Below are 15261 nucleotides of genomic sequence, written 5' to 3' on the forward strand. Positions count from 1 at the left end.
TAGTTGTAGCATTCCCAGTTGTGGCATGGGAACTTGAAATAAATACATTTGCCTCTGTGGTGGTCCACACTTTATTTTGTAATTATACAAGAACAGCCCTTGACTGGTTGCAGAATAATGCTAATTGAAAACAGGAATTTGTTGGTAAACCAAAATTCTTGTTCATTGATGTTAAGGGTAGAACCAAGCTGACCACATCCATTGTTGAAGTTCATTGTCAAGCTAACCTTAAACATTGCCAAGCAATACCAAGTAGAAGTTGAAGCACAGTACTGGCAGTGCTGCTTAGTATGTGGCTCTTTAATACACCACTCTGTGAGCACCAGTGATTTTGTTGCGCGCTGGAGTTCTTGGTGCCCTTCCAACCTCTTCTGTGCCCATTTTGGTGTCTAGCTGAGGTATTAAAAATAGTATGGGTACACGCACTGTAGGCAGTTGCACACCATGTTATAAAACCAGCTCTTAAAAGTGATGTGAGGAACGACAATAAATGGTGTTGTTTGGTGTTAACATGGGTACTATATTATAAGGATTTGCTAGTCAATGTTGCCTAGGTGTATAATTTATCGGTGAATACATCATGTTGCCAATGTGTATCTGTGCATGATTATGTAACAGCACCATTCCAGTGTATTCTGAGATGGTTGATAGTTTGGAAGAGTCAGTGTGGAGAGTAGTGTGAACAGTGTAATACTTAGCACAATCCCCTGCCCTGTCATCTCTTGGTGTTGTGGCTCTCTCTCACACACACACACACACACACACACACACACACACACACACACACACACACACACAATCATTCACTCACTATGAATGGGGGGGAGGGGGGGCGCCTTATCTCATTTCCTACTCCAACACCTAAGGGACTAACCAGCTTTGTGCAGGCTCATGATGTGACCCTTCTCAATCACATCCAGGTGCTCAGACTACATACTGACATTTCACCAAGGCATTATTGCACTTTCCAAATTACTATCTTAGCAGAAGCAGGGACTGCAGAGATTCACATTAATATTTTGCTTGGAGCACACCTGCTCTGGAGGAGGCTGGTGGTAAGAGGGACGAAAGTCCAGCATTTTGACACCGAATGTTGAACTACCTCAAAAGTGATATTATTAACTTCTCAAGCACCCTGGACAAAGGTAGCTGGGCAGCTGATTGTAAGCAAATTTTTCAAAAATCATAGTTCTGTAGTAGTGAATGCTATATTTTTGTACAAAGTGTCAGGTGAAACGTTCAGAAATGGTCTCGTTACTCCTGGGGATATTATTGTAATATTTTATAGATAGCAGACTTAAGACTCATTTTACTATTAAGACTTTATTCAGAAAGAAAACTTGTACCAACTGCATTAAATTTTTCTCAATGTGAAATGTTTTGAAACATTTGTACATACACAGAACAAAACGTTTGTACATACACAGAACAAAACATTTCTTTTCGATACACTCCTCCGCCTGGCTCTTAATGATGCTGACACATATTTTACAGAAGTGTCAGATGCAGTTTGTTCCTGCTATGTGGTATTTTCTTGGCAAAAGTCTGCCAGTGACTTAGTGCCTGTTTTCTTGTCCTCTTATATGCTCTGAATGATACCCAACAAATAACTGAAAGGAGAATTCTTCCACCATTTGGATTGATTGCTCTTTAAAGGATAGAAAACAATCATTAGATGTGATTGGATCCACTGTGTGAATTTTATGTTCAAAACATTGTCTGCTTCTTTATGTCACTAAGTATCCTTGTGAGCACACATTTACTTCTGTTGTTGAAGCAAGGTGGCATTTTGAGAATATCAGAACATCACTTGTGTCCTTTCATTCCAGGCAGAGGAGATACTCCCTTCTCTCAGAAATGGTCCTTTTTAGAGTCTGAGCTTGACAACTGTACATTGTGGAAGATCTTTCCTGTTAGTCATGCAAGTGCCTACTGCTTTTATCTTATATGCACATAGATAATCAAATACAGCAGGTGAAATATAATAGCAGTACATTTATGTTACTTAGTGTCTGTCATGGTACTACTATAATAATGTATTAAAAAGTGCCATACAGCTGGCTACTCTGCCCTTTTCCCTGCGGATGCCTCCATTGTAAGTACATACCCAGTCAAAAGTTCACAAGCACTAAGCATTTTTTATGCTGTACTTCTCTGTTGTGTGCTAGTCATTTACATTGAAAAATCAGTATGTCATTTTAAACCACACATACTTTCATTAACTGTCAAATATCCATAGGGAGTAAATGAAGAGGATGACATAAGAATTCAAATGACAAAAAATGAGCAAATTTTAAAATGATTATGAGAAATAATTTGTCATTGTTATTGAGCTGCAAGTTCAGCAAAATTGCTTTGAACTAACATAGCTTATCATCATTGCAGGAAAGGGATTATGCAGTGCAGATGTTTTGACCAGTAGTTACTTATTGTTGGCTTTTTCACAAGGTACATGTGAATTAGTTACCATGAAAAATGAGTAAATAATCTCAATTTTTGTCATAATCCACTTTACCCCATACACTGTTCACTCTCAACTTGTGTTATCTTCCTTGACTATTATTGGCCCACTGTATTGATTAATCTGTTGTTTTTTATTTTTATTCTCTGGCATAGACAATGAGAAACAATCCATTGGTGTGTAAGTCAGGTGAAAACACATGCCCACACTGGTCTTGTCTTTCACATGTTGTTTTGGGTGTTTTAAGCAGTAACCCCAGTGAAGGTGACGGCTCAAAATACTGTGCTTCTTCATTTACCTTTCATACAACCACTTTGTAGCATATTCCACATCTATAATAAAACTAAAAATTTTCTTTTAGGCTACACGATGTTGCAGACACTACTTTTTTAAAAGTAGTTGCTGACAAAGAGAATGAAATGGAATGTGGGCTATCAGTTTCTATGCTCAGCTTGACACAGACTGGCACCAACTGTCTGACCAGCTGTTGTTGCCTGAGCCCTGCTCGTGTGCTATCCACAATTGCATTACAGTAATTTGTTTTGTTTTACCTGAATATTCATTCTTTCTCAAATTCCTATGGCTGTAGTATCCAACCTAGTTGTTACACTTATTTCAATAACATTCTCTGTAGCTTGCAAAACTCACCTGCACTGTACAATTTTAATTTCTATATTCGGTTCGAGTATGTTCTAGAAGTATCTTCAAATGTCAAGTATCGTTGTACTGGAATGTTCTGTAGCTGTGTATATACTCTGTGTGTTCTGGCCGAAGGCAGTTTGCTCCGCACTCTTGTATGTGCAAGTGCTGAATATACCTTCGTTAAGTGAAGTTAGTGTTCGTCATTCATCTAATTACACCTTGTTCTACATGACATTATTCTGGTGGAGACTCTGGGTATTGGAACTTGTGATAGTGCACATTATTGACAACACAGTGGCTCCCATCATGTCACGACAGAGCCACCGTTTATGTGGCGAGAAACGTGAGTTCGAGCCATATACAACAGACCGCAATGTATCGGAGACAGAAGAAGAAGACGTTATGATGACAGCAACTGTGTGCCACCACGAGACATCCTTCCAGGTTCTCTGGTGATGATGGCCAAGATCCAAACAAGTGGCTGAAGGTTTATGAGCATATAGTCATATTTAACAAATGGGATGACACCGTGTGTTTGGCTAACATATTTTTCTACTTGGAGGGCACTGCCAAGCAATGGCATGAGAACAACGAGTAGTAGTTCACAAGCTGGGAAGTATTCCAGGTGGAACTGCGCAATTATTTCGGCAACACACAATGACAGAAGTGGAAGGCTGAAGATAAATTAAAGTGCAGGTCACAGCGTCCAGAAGAAACTACAGCATCCTGCATTCAAGACGTCCTGGAGCTGTGTAAAATGGTGGATCCTAGAATGAAGGAGGAAGATAAGGTTGCACATTTCATAAAGAGTGTTGCTGAGGACATGTATCAAGCCGTAATCCTGAAGGAGATTTCGACAGCAGACGACTTCATAAAATGGTCCCAGTATATCAAGACAATGCATCCAAAAAGAATTACACACAAAAAGTTTGAACGGCTTCCAAACTTTGTATCGATGTCTGTGATGGAGGAAGCAACTGATTTCACAAGTGTTCTTTGCCAGATAGTGAGAGAGGAAGTTCAGAAGGCACTTGGATTGCATGGCGAGCAAAAAACCAAGACGCTTCAAGAGGTCATAAGGGAGGAAGTGGAACAGACATTGAACCCAATTTCTTGTCCTTCATTTCCCTTTAAAATGATAAAAAAGTCTAGATCCAGGTGGAGTTACGTTCCTACAATTCCACATGAGAAACCTGTTTGGGCACCAAGGAAGACTGACATCCAGAGGATCCAGGATAACCAACCAGTATGTTTCCACTGTGGATGTCTGGGACATGTGGTGCACTATTGTCGAGAAATGCGGCATCGCCATTATATAGATAGAAGGTATAATTATATCTTATGAGTACAGTAGAGGGCACATTTATCAGGAGAGAAGATAAATTTTCAAGGAGATAACATAAATAGTCCTTTGCAGCAAAAATGTTTGTATAAACATATGCTGTATATTTAATGGTTCCTGAGGTAAATGCTTGAAAATTTTTATCATCATCAAACAATTTTCTTATGTTTATTACTATTTCATATCAGATACTTTCTGTTTATCAGTGAGATGCTTTGTGCGAGATAAAGTGTTAGGTTGCATCATTATAACTACTACCCTCATAAAGGTGCATAGTGAAGCAGCGAGACGAGTGTTGTGACATGTACTGGGAGTAGAAAAGTACACTGAAGGTGATAGTTGCTTTTTGTTCTTTTATTGTGAATTATTTAAAGTTGATTGTAAACTTTAAGCATACACACATTTGACAGGCTGTTTCCAAGACTGACAGTTTAAAATATAAATAATAAAAAAAGCTTGTAAACTGTGAATGTTAAAACAGTGCTCTTGAGTAAATTACTCAACAGAAATATATTGGGTGGTTAAGTGAGCAATTGTTTCTCGTTGTTCATTCCATCAAAATATCTAGTGAGAAGAATTCAAAATTTAACAAATGTCTGCGTGAACGTCTGTGCTTCAAATGGCCATTCTACCATAATACTGGCCTTTCCTTCTGAAACACTGAGCGGATGTGTTTGTTGTTCTGCATTATGGACACTGTTTAATATGAAGTAGGAGATAAACTTCACTTGATTAACCACTACATCAGAATAATTCAGATATGAGACAGATTTGCTGAAAGGGTTGCTCTAAAATAGGTGCCCAATAGGGTGAATTGGCCTATGTACAGGAAAATGACTTTTTGAACAATGTGCATGACTGGATGTGTCACGTTATGTGTGTTCAGCTGCACTGCTGAGGATTTCACACTTTGACTCAGCTTTACTGTGTGAATTGCTAAAGAATTGTTGTCAGTGGTCATATTAAGAAGTCCATATGATGAATTATCGCATGATGTGGATAAAAATTAAGGTATTTTCTCAGTTGCTTCCAATGTGAGTCCAGATGATAGGACTCCTTGCATGATAACCTCATGCTATTGGAGATGCCTCTATTCCAGGTATGCATCATCTGATAGTTGTCTTTTGCAGTCTTTAGAATGAAGATGTAAGACCATAACATTCTTGAATAGCTCCATAAATGAATTTTCTAAGCCAATCATTGAAACAGTTGGTAGGATGTCGAAAGAAGTGGATGGAGAACACTGCACTGATTTTTATATTTTCAACTGATTAATGTGTCTATAAATGTGACTAGGCTGAGACACGGAAAGAACAACAAACATAGCATGCTTTTGTTGTCTATATCATTTGCCAGATTTCACATTGACTGTGGTTTTGGTGAGTCACCACTTTTAAGTTAGGTAACACTTTTTTTCTGGTTCAGTATTTGTAGAAGTTCTTTGTATTCCACAGTCATTGTCACTGTTGACCATTACCAACCAGCATACTTGCCTAGCTGTTCATAGGCATCAAAACCATTATGGATCTGAGCAAATATCAGTCGTGCCAAACTATATGTGGCAGAAAGTAGTGTTGCACCCAAGAGTGGATCAGATCAGTTCCGTATCTACTAAAGATGACCATATCCTTTATATTTGGACAGACTAAAGGAAGTTACTTTTAAAGCCAGATTATTAAAGTTCTTACGCACAGTTGCCTTTCTTCACTTGTATACATTTACTGATCAAAGCAAGGGCCTCTGCCAGGTGCTTTTGTGTCCTTGAAGTGTGATTTCCTAATGAATTTTCTGTCTACAGTGCCGAAAATCTCCATGAATTGGGAGGTGGTATATTTATAGCACCAGACAAGAATCTTAAGTTAATTGAGCTAGGAATTGAGTCAGCATGTGAAGCAGGATACAAGTTGTAGTTTCCATTTGGACTCATTGGCAGAACTAAGAACTTCAAATAGAACTTCAGTTCACTGGCACATATGTACAGTGTGTAAACGTTTAGATGGCAGACCTCTCCCTAGTCCTGAATCGGTAGAAGTCGGTAAACGTCGGGAGGCTTCGGTAGGCACGCAGCTTCGACTGCTGCCAACATTACGTAGCTGACTGTGTTGTACAAGGTTGCCATTGTCGTCTGCTTCATTATTGCTTTGCACTGTACTGTTCTGCGTGTTTTTATTGTGCAGTTGTGCTAAACATTATCAAAATGAGTGAAGAGGCAGTTGCTGGCCCATCTTGGGAGTCGCCAACAACCCCTACTGGTAGGCCTACGGTTAGAAGTAAATCAGTATTACGTAGCGATGCTCACAAAATTATATTGCGTGCGATTGAATGCTGCGAAAGGGAGCAGAAAAAATTGCTTCACCCCATTTACAAATCTTCAGTGAGAGCTGCTACATACACAGGACAAAGCATGCATAGCATTGGAAGATTCAAACAGTTTTCCAAGAATCATCCTGGCATATCACCACAAACGCCTGGCAAGAAAAGTTGAGTTTCCATTTCAGATCTTTTGTTCGCGATCACTTTGAAGGAGCTCCCTAATTCGTCCGAATTACCTTATATTTCATTTTTCCTAGCTACTGTATTTCTTTGTATGGAAACACCACTGGTTATTGTATTATTTCGAAACACATTCATATTACAGTACATTTCCAAATTCAAAAAAATACATGCAGTGCAGAAGGCATTTTCTTATAAATCTTTCTCTCTCTTTTAACTTAGGAAAAGAAGTGGAGAAATCGAAGTAATGATCGATGATTTCAACCAGCGTGTCATTCACGACATGATAGCGGAATTTTTTTCAGTGCGGAAGATTGTGCCGAGCCTGCGAACACTGCTTCCAGTTTTGCACGACAAAATAGGCTGGAAGTGGAGCATTGTCTCACTGAGAAAAGTACTTTTGTCTATGGGATTCATATGGCGTAAGGTGGAAAACAAGAGGAATGTGTTGTTAGAACGTCCAGACATTGTGCACTGGCAATCTTGTTTCATTGTTGACATGAAGAACTTCAGGGAAGCAGACAGAGAAATATTTTATCTTGATGAATCGTGGATTGATAATAATATAACGTTTAATAAATGTTGGCAGAGGAAGGGTGACTTACGTGAAGAAAGTGTCGTTGGGGTCACTACATGGGGGAGCGCATAGTAGACATATATAGATTTTAATGTACATGACAATTTCAGTTTTGTTTACGAACAACATTTAAAGCGAGTTTTACTTCCAAGCCTTTCGTCTGCTTTTGTGTAAGCATGACGCGCAATTTGTAGTGCCAGCACTGCAGCTGGTAGACGCGCCTTGTCCCCTCCCCAACGGCTCCTCTCCCTTCGCCAGTCAACGCTTGCCTCCTCCTCTCCCCGCACTCCCCTCACAACTCTGCCATCTTACAGTTAACACACTGTACCCAAGGTGTGCCATAATAATTGAAGAAAATTTTAGCCACTCCATAAAAGTTTTAGGGAGAATTATAAACCTGTAATACAAAGTTCTCAGGTCTGCAGCTTGATGATATCTCAGAAAAAAAAGTGTGCTGTTTACAAGAACACCACTTGCATCATCTTCTTGTATGGAGATGGCACTGTTTTGTCTCTGTGTACTTTGTGCTTGGGTGCTCTCCATTCCCTCCTAGTACTGCTGCAAGGGTATACGTGGAAGACTGATGTCATTTCCAGCATGCTCAGTTACAGATCCTACCCTCTTTGTCATCTCAGCTGCACCAAGGCACTGGTAGCAGATACGCCAATCCCTAGTACCAACTATGTAAGGATGACACAGAAGTCACCTTGACTGCCAAAAGATGATGGAAGTGACAGGCACTGAAATGAGCTTCCACCTAACTGGAGTTGAGAACTTCTCACCAGGAAAGACAATGAGATAAAAAAAAATTATAAGTGACAGGTGAAGTAAAATAACAAACAATGTTTTACAACATCTTTCTTAAAAAATTATCTGGAACAGATGGTTTGAACCTCTATCTGCAGTGAAAATACACTGCCTGACAAAAAAAGGTGAAGCACCTAGAGAAGGAAAAGATACAAGACTTCCCAGGTTGAGAGATTATGTGATCTTATTGTGGCAATTACAGATTACAAATTGGACTCGAATTTACAAAGAATTTGGCAGTAAGAGCCCACATATCAGCATGGCGTTGCACCTAGTGTGGTCTCAATGCATGCACTGATTTGGTAGGAACAAGCATCTGTGGTGTAGAGAAACACTGGAAGAGTTGAAAACAAAAGGAAGACATCAAAGTAGTTCAGGGATGGACTACTATGTTACTCGTAGGTTCGAACAACATGCTAGTGTTAAGTAGATGCTTCGGGAACTCAAATGGGAAATCCCCCTGCGGGTCCGGTGGTTAGAATAGGCCCGAGGTATTCCTGCCTGTCGTAAGAGGTGACTAAAAGGAGTCTCACGTTTCGGTCTTTATGTGATGCTACCCGATAGGGTTTGACCTCCATCTTCTAAATTTTCCCAAAGAGCGAGCCCATTGGGGGGAAGGGCGCCTTACATGGTGCATCGTGTCCACCTTGCATTGAGATCTTTAGCCCACTTTCTCATCGTCACATTGCAGTCCCCCTCGTTCTCCATCTCTGGGGCGAGGACACCTTCCTGGGTGCATTTTCCACCATGCACTATGCACTGTCGCTTTCTGCACTGACAGTGACCATAGACTTCCTTGCACCTCATATCCAGCACGGTAGCTAGTCCGTTGTGGTGGGGCCGCCATGTACCCTGTTGGTTGTAGCCCCCTGACCACACTGATGACACGCGATGAAACGGAGTACATCGTCTTTTGCTGGTGATCAAACACCAGCAGTCTCTAAGCTTTCACAGGCTCAATTCAATGCACAGAAGTACGACCCAAAATCATTCCCCTCCCAGGCCACACCATGGGAGGAACGCCAGGCTAAGGATGGCAGCGAATCCTATTCTCCCTGGTACCTAGTATGTATGTGAGCTGATGTGGAATCCTGTGTGTCCATGAACCCTCAGTTCTTTGTAGAGCATTTAGAGGACAAGTTTGGGGAGGTGGAGGGCTTGTCCAAAATGTGGTCTGGGTCAGTCTTGATAAAAACAGCCTCCTCTGCCAAGTTACGGGCATTACTCGCTTGTGACAAACTGGGGAATGTTTCTGTTACTGTCATACCCCATAAGAGCTTAAATATGGTCCAAGGATCTTCTTTTATGGTCCGATGACGAGCTGTGCGCCAACTTAGAGCAACGAGGTGTCCATTTCGTCCGGCGCGTCCACCGGGTCCAAGGGATAATCAGGTTACCACCGGTGCCTTCATCTTGGCTTTCGAGGGTGACACATTACCTGAGAAGGTGAAGGTGATGGTCTATCATTGTGATGTCAAGCCATATATCCCTCCCCCGATGCAGTGCTTTAAGTGCTGGACATTTGGCCATAGGTCTTCCCACTGTACTTCACCAGCCTCATATGTTGAGATTGTGGTTGTTCGTCCCATCCCGATATTCGGTGTGCCCCATCTTTCATCTGTGTCAACTGCGGAGAGCACCATTCCCCTTGCTCGCTGGGCTGTAGGATCCTAGAGAAGGAAAGGAAAATAATGGAATACAAGACCCTGGACTGACTGACCTACACTGAGGCTAAAAGGAAATTTGAAAGGCTCCATTCCGTGTGTGTGACAACATTTTATGCTGCTCCTATAACTACTGTTAAAGCCCCATCTGTTGCACCAATTCCAGTCAGCTCTCAGAGCCATAAGACTACATCTGGCCCCTTGATGGTGGGGGCATTTCCCTCGCAGTTGCTCCTGCACCACCTACTTCGGGAGCAGCACATCCACCCCCACCCACCCACCCACCCAACCGTTGGGGACATCAGTCCCCACTTCTGAGCCAGAGAATTATAAGTCTTCTTCGGCTCCTCTCTCTAGGAAGGGGTCCCTTGGGTACGGGAACCTTCCCAGGTTCCTACCAGTGGCAAAGTGGACACCTGCTAGTGGCTGAAGCAGCCACAGGTAGCTGGTCATAGGGCTTCATGGTCCTCCTTAGTCCCGGAGACTGAATCAAAGAAGCCCTACAAGTTCTGCGTCTGAGGATGAGGTGGAGATTATGGCATCTGCTGAGGACTTAGATCTCGCCGGACCTTCAGAGACAATGGATATAGACTACTCAGGCAAAAAGTCGGTGGCAGCGGGTGACTCTGAGGCATAAAATGCCTCATTGAATGTTCCACGTCTTCCCAGTCTCACGATAACGTCATCCTCCAGTGGAATTGCGGCGAATTTTTCCACCGCCTGGCTGAGCTACGGCAGCTGTTAAGCTTTACACCTGCTTTCTGCATTGCCCTCCAGGAAAACCTGGTTCCCAGCAATGCGGACACCTGCCCTCCGTGGCTATAAGGGATATTACAGGAACCGTAGTGACTATAATCGAGTGTCAGATGGAGTTTGCGTTTATGTCCTAAACTTGGTAGTGAAACGGTGCCCCTTCAAACCCCTCTTGAAGTTGTTGCTGTTAGGATAAGGACAATGTGGGGAATAACTGTCTGCAATGTATATCTTCCTCCAGATGGTGCAGTACCCCACAACACATTGGCTGCACTGATTGCTCAACTCCCTAAACCTTCCTACTTTTGGGAGATTTTAACTCTCATAACCCTTTGTTGGGTGGCACCATGCTTACTGGCTGAGGCAGAGATGTCAAAACTTTACTGTCTCAGTTCGACTTCTGCCTCTTAAACACTGGGGCCGCCACACACTTAAGTGTGGCTCATGGCAGTTACTCGGCCATTGATTTATCATTTTGAAGCCCAGGACTTCTCCCATTTGTCCACTGGAGAGCACATGACAACCTGTGTGGTAGTGACCGCTTCCTGTCACTGCCCCGGTGTCAGGCCCATGGACGCATGCCCAGATGGGCATTAAACAAGGCGGACTGGGAAACTTTCACATCTGCTGCCACTGTTGAATCTCCCCAACGTGGTAACGTCGATGTGATGGTTGAGCAGGTGACTACAACAATCGTTTCTGCGGCGGAAAGCGTGATCCCTCGCTCTTTAGGGTGCCCCCCCCGGGAAAGGCAGTCCCTTCGTGGTCACCGAAAGTCGCTGAAGCTATTCAGGAGCGTTGGCGAGCTCTACAGTGGGTCACCCTTCCTTGGAGCACCTCATAGCCTTTAAACGGCTCCATGCTTGCGTTTGCCAACCTGTCTGATGACAGAAGCAGGAGTATTGGGAGAGATACGTCTCGACCATTGGGTGCCATACGTCACCTTCCCAAGTCTGGGCAAAGATAAAACGTGTTTTCGGGTACCACACCCCCAACAGGTGTTCCCGGTGTTAACATAAATGACATGTTCTCTACTGACGCAAACGTGATTGCCGAGCACTTTGGTGAGCACCATGCTTGAGCCTCTGCATCGGAGAATTACCCCTCAGCCTTTCACACTCTTAAGCAGCGGCTGGAAAGGAAAGTCCTCTCTTTCACTACATGCCACAGTGAATCTTATAACGCCCCATTTACAGAGTGGGAGCTCGTCAGTGACCTTGCACATTGCCCCAACACAGCTCCTGGGCCAGATCGGATCCACAGTCAGACGATTTAACATCTCTCATCTGACTACAAGTGACATCTCCTCATCATCTTCAACCGGATCTGGTGCGACGGCGTCTTTTCATCGCAATGGCGGGAGAGCACCATCATTCCAGTGCTCAAACCCAGTAAAAATCCGCTTGATGTGGATAGCTATTAGCCCATCAGCCTCACCAATGTTCTTTCCATGCTGCTGGAACGTATGGCATGTCGGTGGTTAGTCACGTGGCCTACTGGCTCCATGTCATAGCGGCTTCTGTCAGGGTCTTTCTACCACTGACAATCTTGTGTCCCTCGAGTCTGCCATCTGAACAGGCTTTTCCAGATGCCAACACCTGGGTGCCGTCTCTTTTGATTTACGAAATGTGTATGACACCACCTGGCAACATCATATCCTTGCCAGATTATAGGAGTGGGGTCTCCAAGGCCCGCTCCCGATTTTTATCCAAAATTTCCTGTCACTCCATACTTTCCGTGTCCAACTTGGTGCCTCTCATAGTTCCCCCCATATCCAGGAGAATGGAGTCTCGCAGGGCTCTGTATTGAGTGTATGTCTATTTTTAGTGGCCATTAACGGTCTAGCAGCAGCTGTAGGGCCATCTGTCTCACATTCTCTCTATGCAGACGACTTCTGCATTTCGTACTGCTCCATCAGTACAGGTGTTGCTGAGTGGTACCTACAGCTAGGCATCCACAGGGCGCAGTCCTGGGATCTAGCCCATGGCTTCCAGTTTTCAGTCGTGAAGATGTGTGTCATGCATTTCTGTCAGCATCGTACCATTCATCCAGAACCAAAACTTTCCCTTAATGACGATCCACTAACTGTCATCGATTCTTAGGTCTGGTTTTTGACACTCGTTTGACTTGGTTTCCTCATTTTCGTCAGCTTAAATGGAAGTGTTGGAAGCACCTCAATGCCCTACGCTGCCTGAGCAACACCTACTGGGGTGCAGATTGCTCCATGCTGCTGCAGCTCTACAGAGCCCATGTTCAATCCCGCCTTGACTATGGGAGTGTGATTTATGGTTCGGCGGTGCCCTCAGTATTGCGGTTGCTCGACCCTTTACACCATTGTGGAGTTTTCCTAGTGACAGGAGCTTTTAGGGCGAGTCTGGTGACCAGCGTACTGGTGGAAGCTGGAGTCCCTCCATTGAAGATTCGATTTGCACAACTGCTCGCCAGTTACGTTGCACACATTCATAGCTCTCCTGACCATCCTAGTTACTGTCTTGTTTTCACCACCACGACGGTTCACCTCCTGCATAGGCGGCCCAGATCAGGGCTAACGACTGCAGTTCATGTGCGATCGCTTCTGACTGAACTGGAGCCCTTGCCTTTACCACCTCTCCTCGAGGTCCATTCATGTACACCTCAATGGTGTACCCTCGCCATCGCCATCCTTTGGTAGTTACCATCCCGGAGTCCATCTATACCCTGGAATGGTCCAGTCGTTCCTTGGTGTTTGTCTGGACCCCAGGACACGTCGGCATCCCAGGCAATGAACTTGCAGACAGGCTGGCCAAACAGGCTATGCGGAAACTGCTTCTGGAGATGGGCTTTGAACAAGAGGATATTTGGTGAATGGACTGGCATTCCCCTTCCCCACTGAGCTCTGTTGGATGTGTTGGAGAGATGTATTTCAGCACTTCCATGTGCACCAACAACCATTCAGCAATTGTCAGCTGTGCTAGTGGAGGAATGGAACACTCTACTGCAAGAAGTCCTTACGAACTTTGTGGCCAGCATCGGAGCATGCTGCAGAGCAAGCATCGCTATCCGTGATGGTCACACACCGTATTAAGAACCATGTCCCACCTTTAGAATGCTCAGGGGACTGTCACCAGTTGTGGTGAATTCAGTGTAATTATTGTCTTGGAATTAGTGTTATTTCTGCTCATCTCATTTCATGTTTATTTCAGCTACCTTCTCTACTGTAGCAGTACTTGCTATGTATGGCCTAAGTTTCATGGAGCTATATTACTTGACAGTGACACATCATGCAAAAGTTACTTTCACCCTTAAGTTTTCCCCACCAGTGTGCTTTCAATCAATTTGTGCCATTTAAGATATGAAAGTACCTTATAAATGTTGGAATCTATGATGTATTACGCACTATATTACAAAAACCTGAAGCGTATGTAATATGTTGTATGAAGCCCCTAATAAAAACGGCATGTGAGCTTGTAGGGTGTCATGAAAAGTGAGGAAGAAGCCACTTCCAGAAGAAGCAACAAGCAAAACCTCCAATGTAACAGTAGTAGTTTTTCCTGTTTTATTCTCTTGTATGCAGACTGAGGTACAAATGTGGCTGAATAAGTAAGGTCAATGTGCAAAGCTGCTAATGAACAGGTCACTGCCATCCAGTTGGCAATGTATGTGGAATCGGCATATCCCATTTTGGCAGCTATGTTTCTCAAAACACAATCAGCTGATCAATCCTGCTAATGCTTCAGTTTTTTCCTAGCATCTGGTTTACAGTAAAAGGCAACAAAAGCCTTACTTTTAGATGAGTTATATACTTCAGTTGCTACATTTAATACGTAAGTTATATTCTGTTTGACACTTTATTGCATGTGGATATTATGTAATTCACTCCTTGGTGTGGTCCCCTTATTGTGTAGCATTGCATCAGTACATTGATTTGCAAGTGAAGAGATTTTAAAAGAAAGTAAAGAAGTATTTTCATTGTGGTGGGATCCACTCAAGCACTACTTTTCCAACTCTTCACTGAATTGAATGGGATCCATTCAAGCACTGCTTTTTCAACTCTTCATTGAATTGGAAATAATTTCAGTGCCTCTTTCAGTAATATGGCAATATAAAAATCTCTGAAGAAAAAGTGTAGTCAGTAGAGTGGGTATGAAAGACAATCATATTCCATATTTAGTATGATTGGTTTGGTTTTTATTTATATTACATTTATTAATTGATGTAGTTGTTGAATATGCAGTATGTTAGTGATAAAGAAACATATTAATTTTTATTGAGAGGTTACATTGTTGTATTCTACATAATGATCATTGATTTATTCTAGCCCTTTATGTTGACCATGCCTTTATCAAAACCTAGTGCTGGTAGTAAATGGAAAATTCTGCCATTATTAGGAGAAAGGAGTATGTCACGATGATGTGGAAACTGTAGTTAAATTCATCTTCATTTGGGTTAAGAAAAATAAATCACATCTTTGCTCCACATATGATAGTTCATTTGCGTAAAAGGATATAGATTAAATGGTGGCAGATTAAGGCTGGGCAAAGAA

General features: G+C 42.8%; 1 protein-coding gene across 1 annotated transcript in view; it reads left to right on the top strand.

Moving 5' to 3' along the window:
* Positions 1 to 15261, top strand: part of LOC126449172 (CLIP-associating protein 1-like) — a 246609-nt gene that overhangs the window by 20751 nt on the left and 210597 nt on the right. The gene's annotated exons all lie outside the window — the stretch shown is intronic.

This window comes from Schistocerca serialis, unplaced genomic scaffold (assembly GCF_023864345.2).
Source record: "Schistocerca serialis cubense isolate TAMUIC-IGC-003099 unplaced genomic scaffold, iqSchSeri2.2 HiC_scaffold_711, whole genome shotgun sequence".
NCBI lineage: Eukaryota > Metazoa > Arthropoda > Insecta > Orthoptera > Acrididae > Schistocerca > Schistocerca serialis.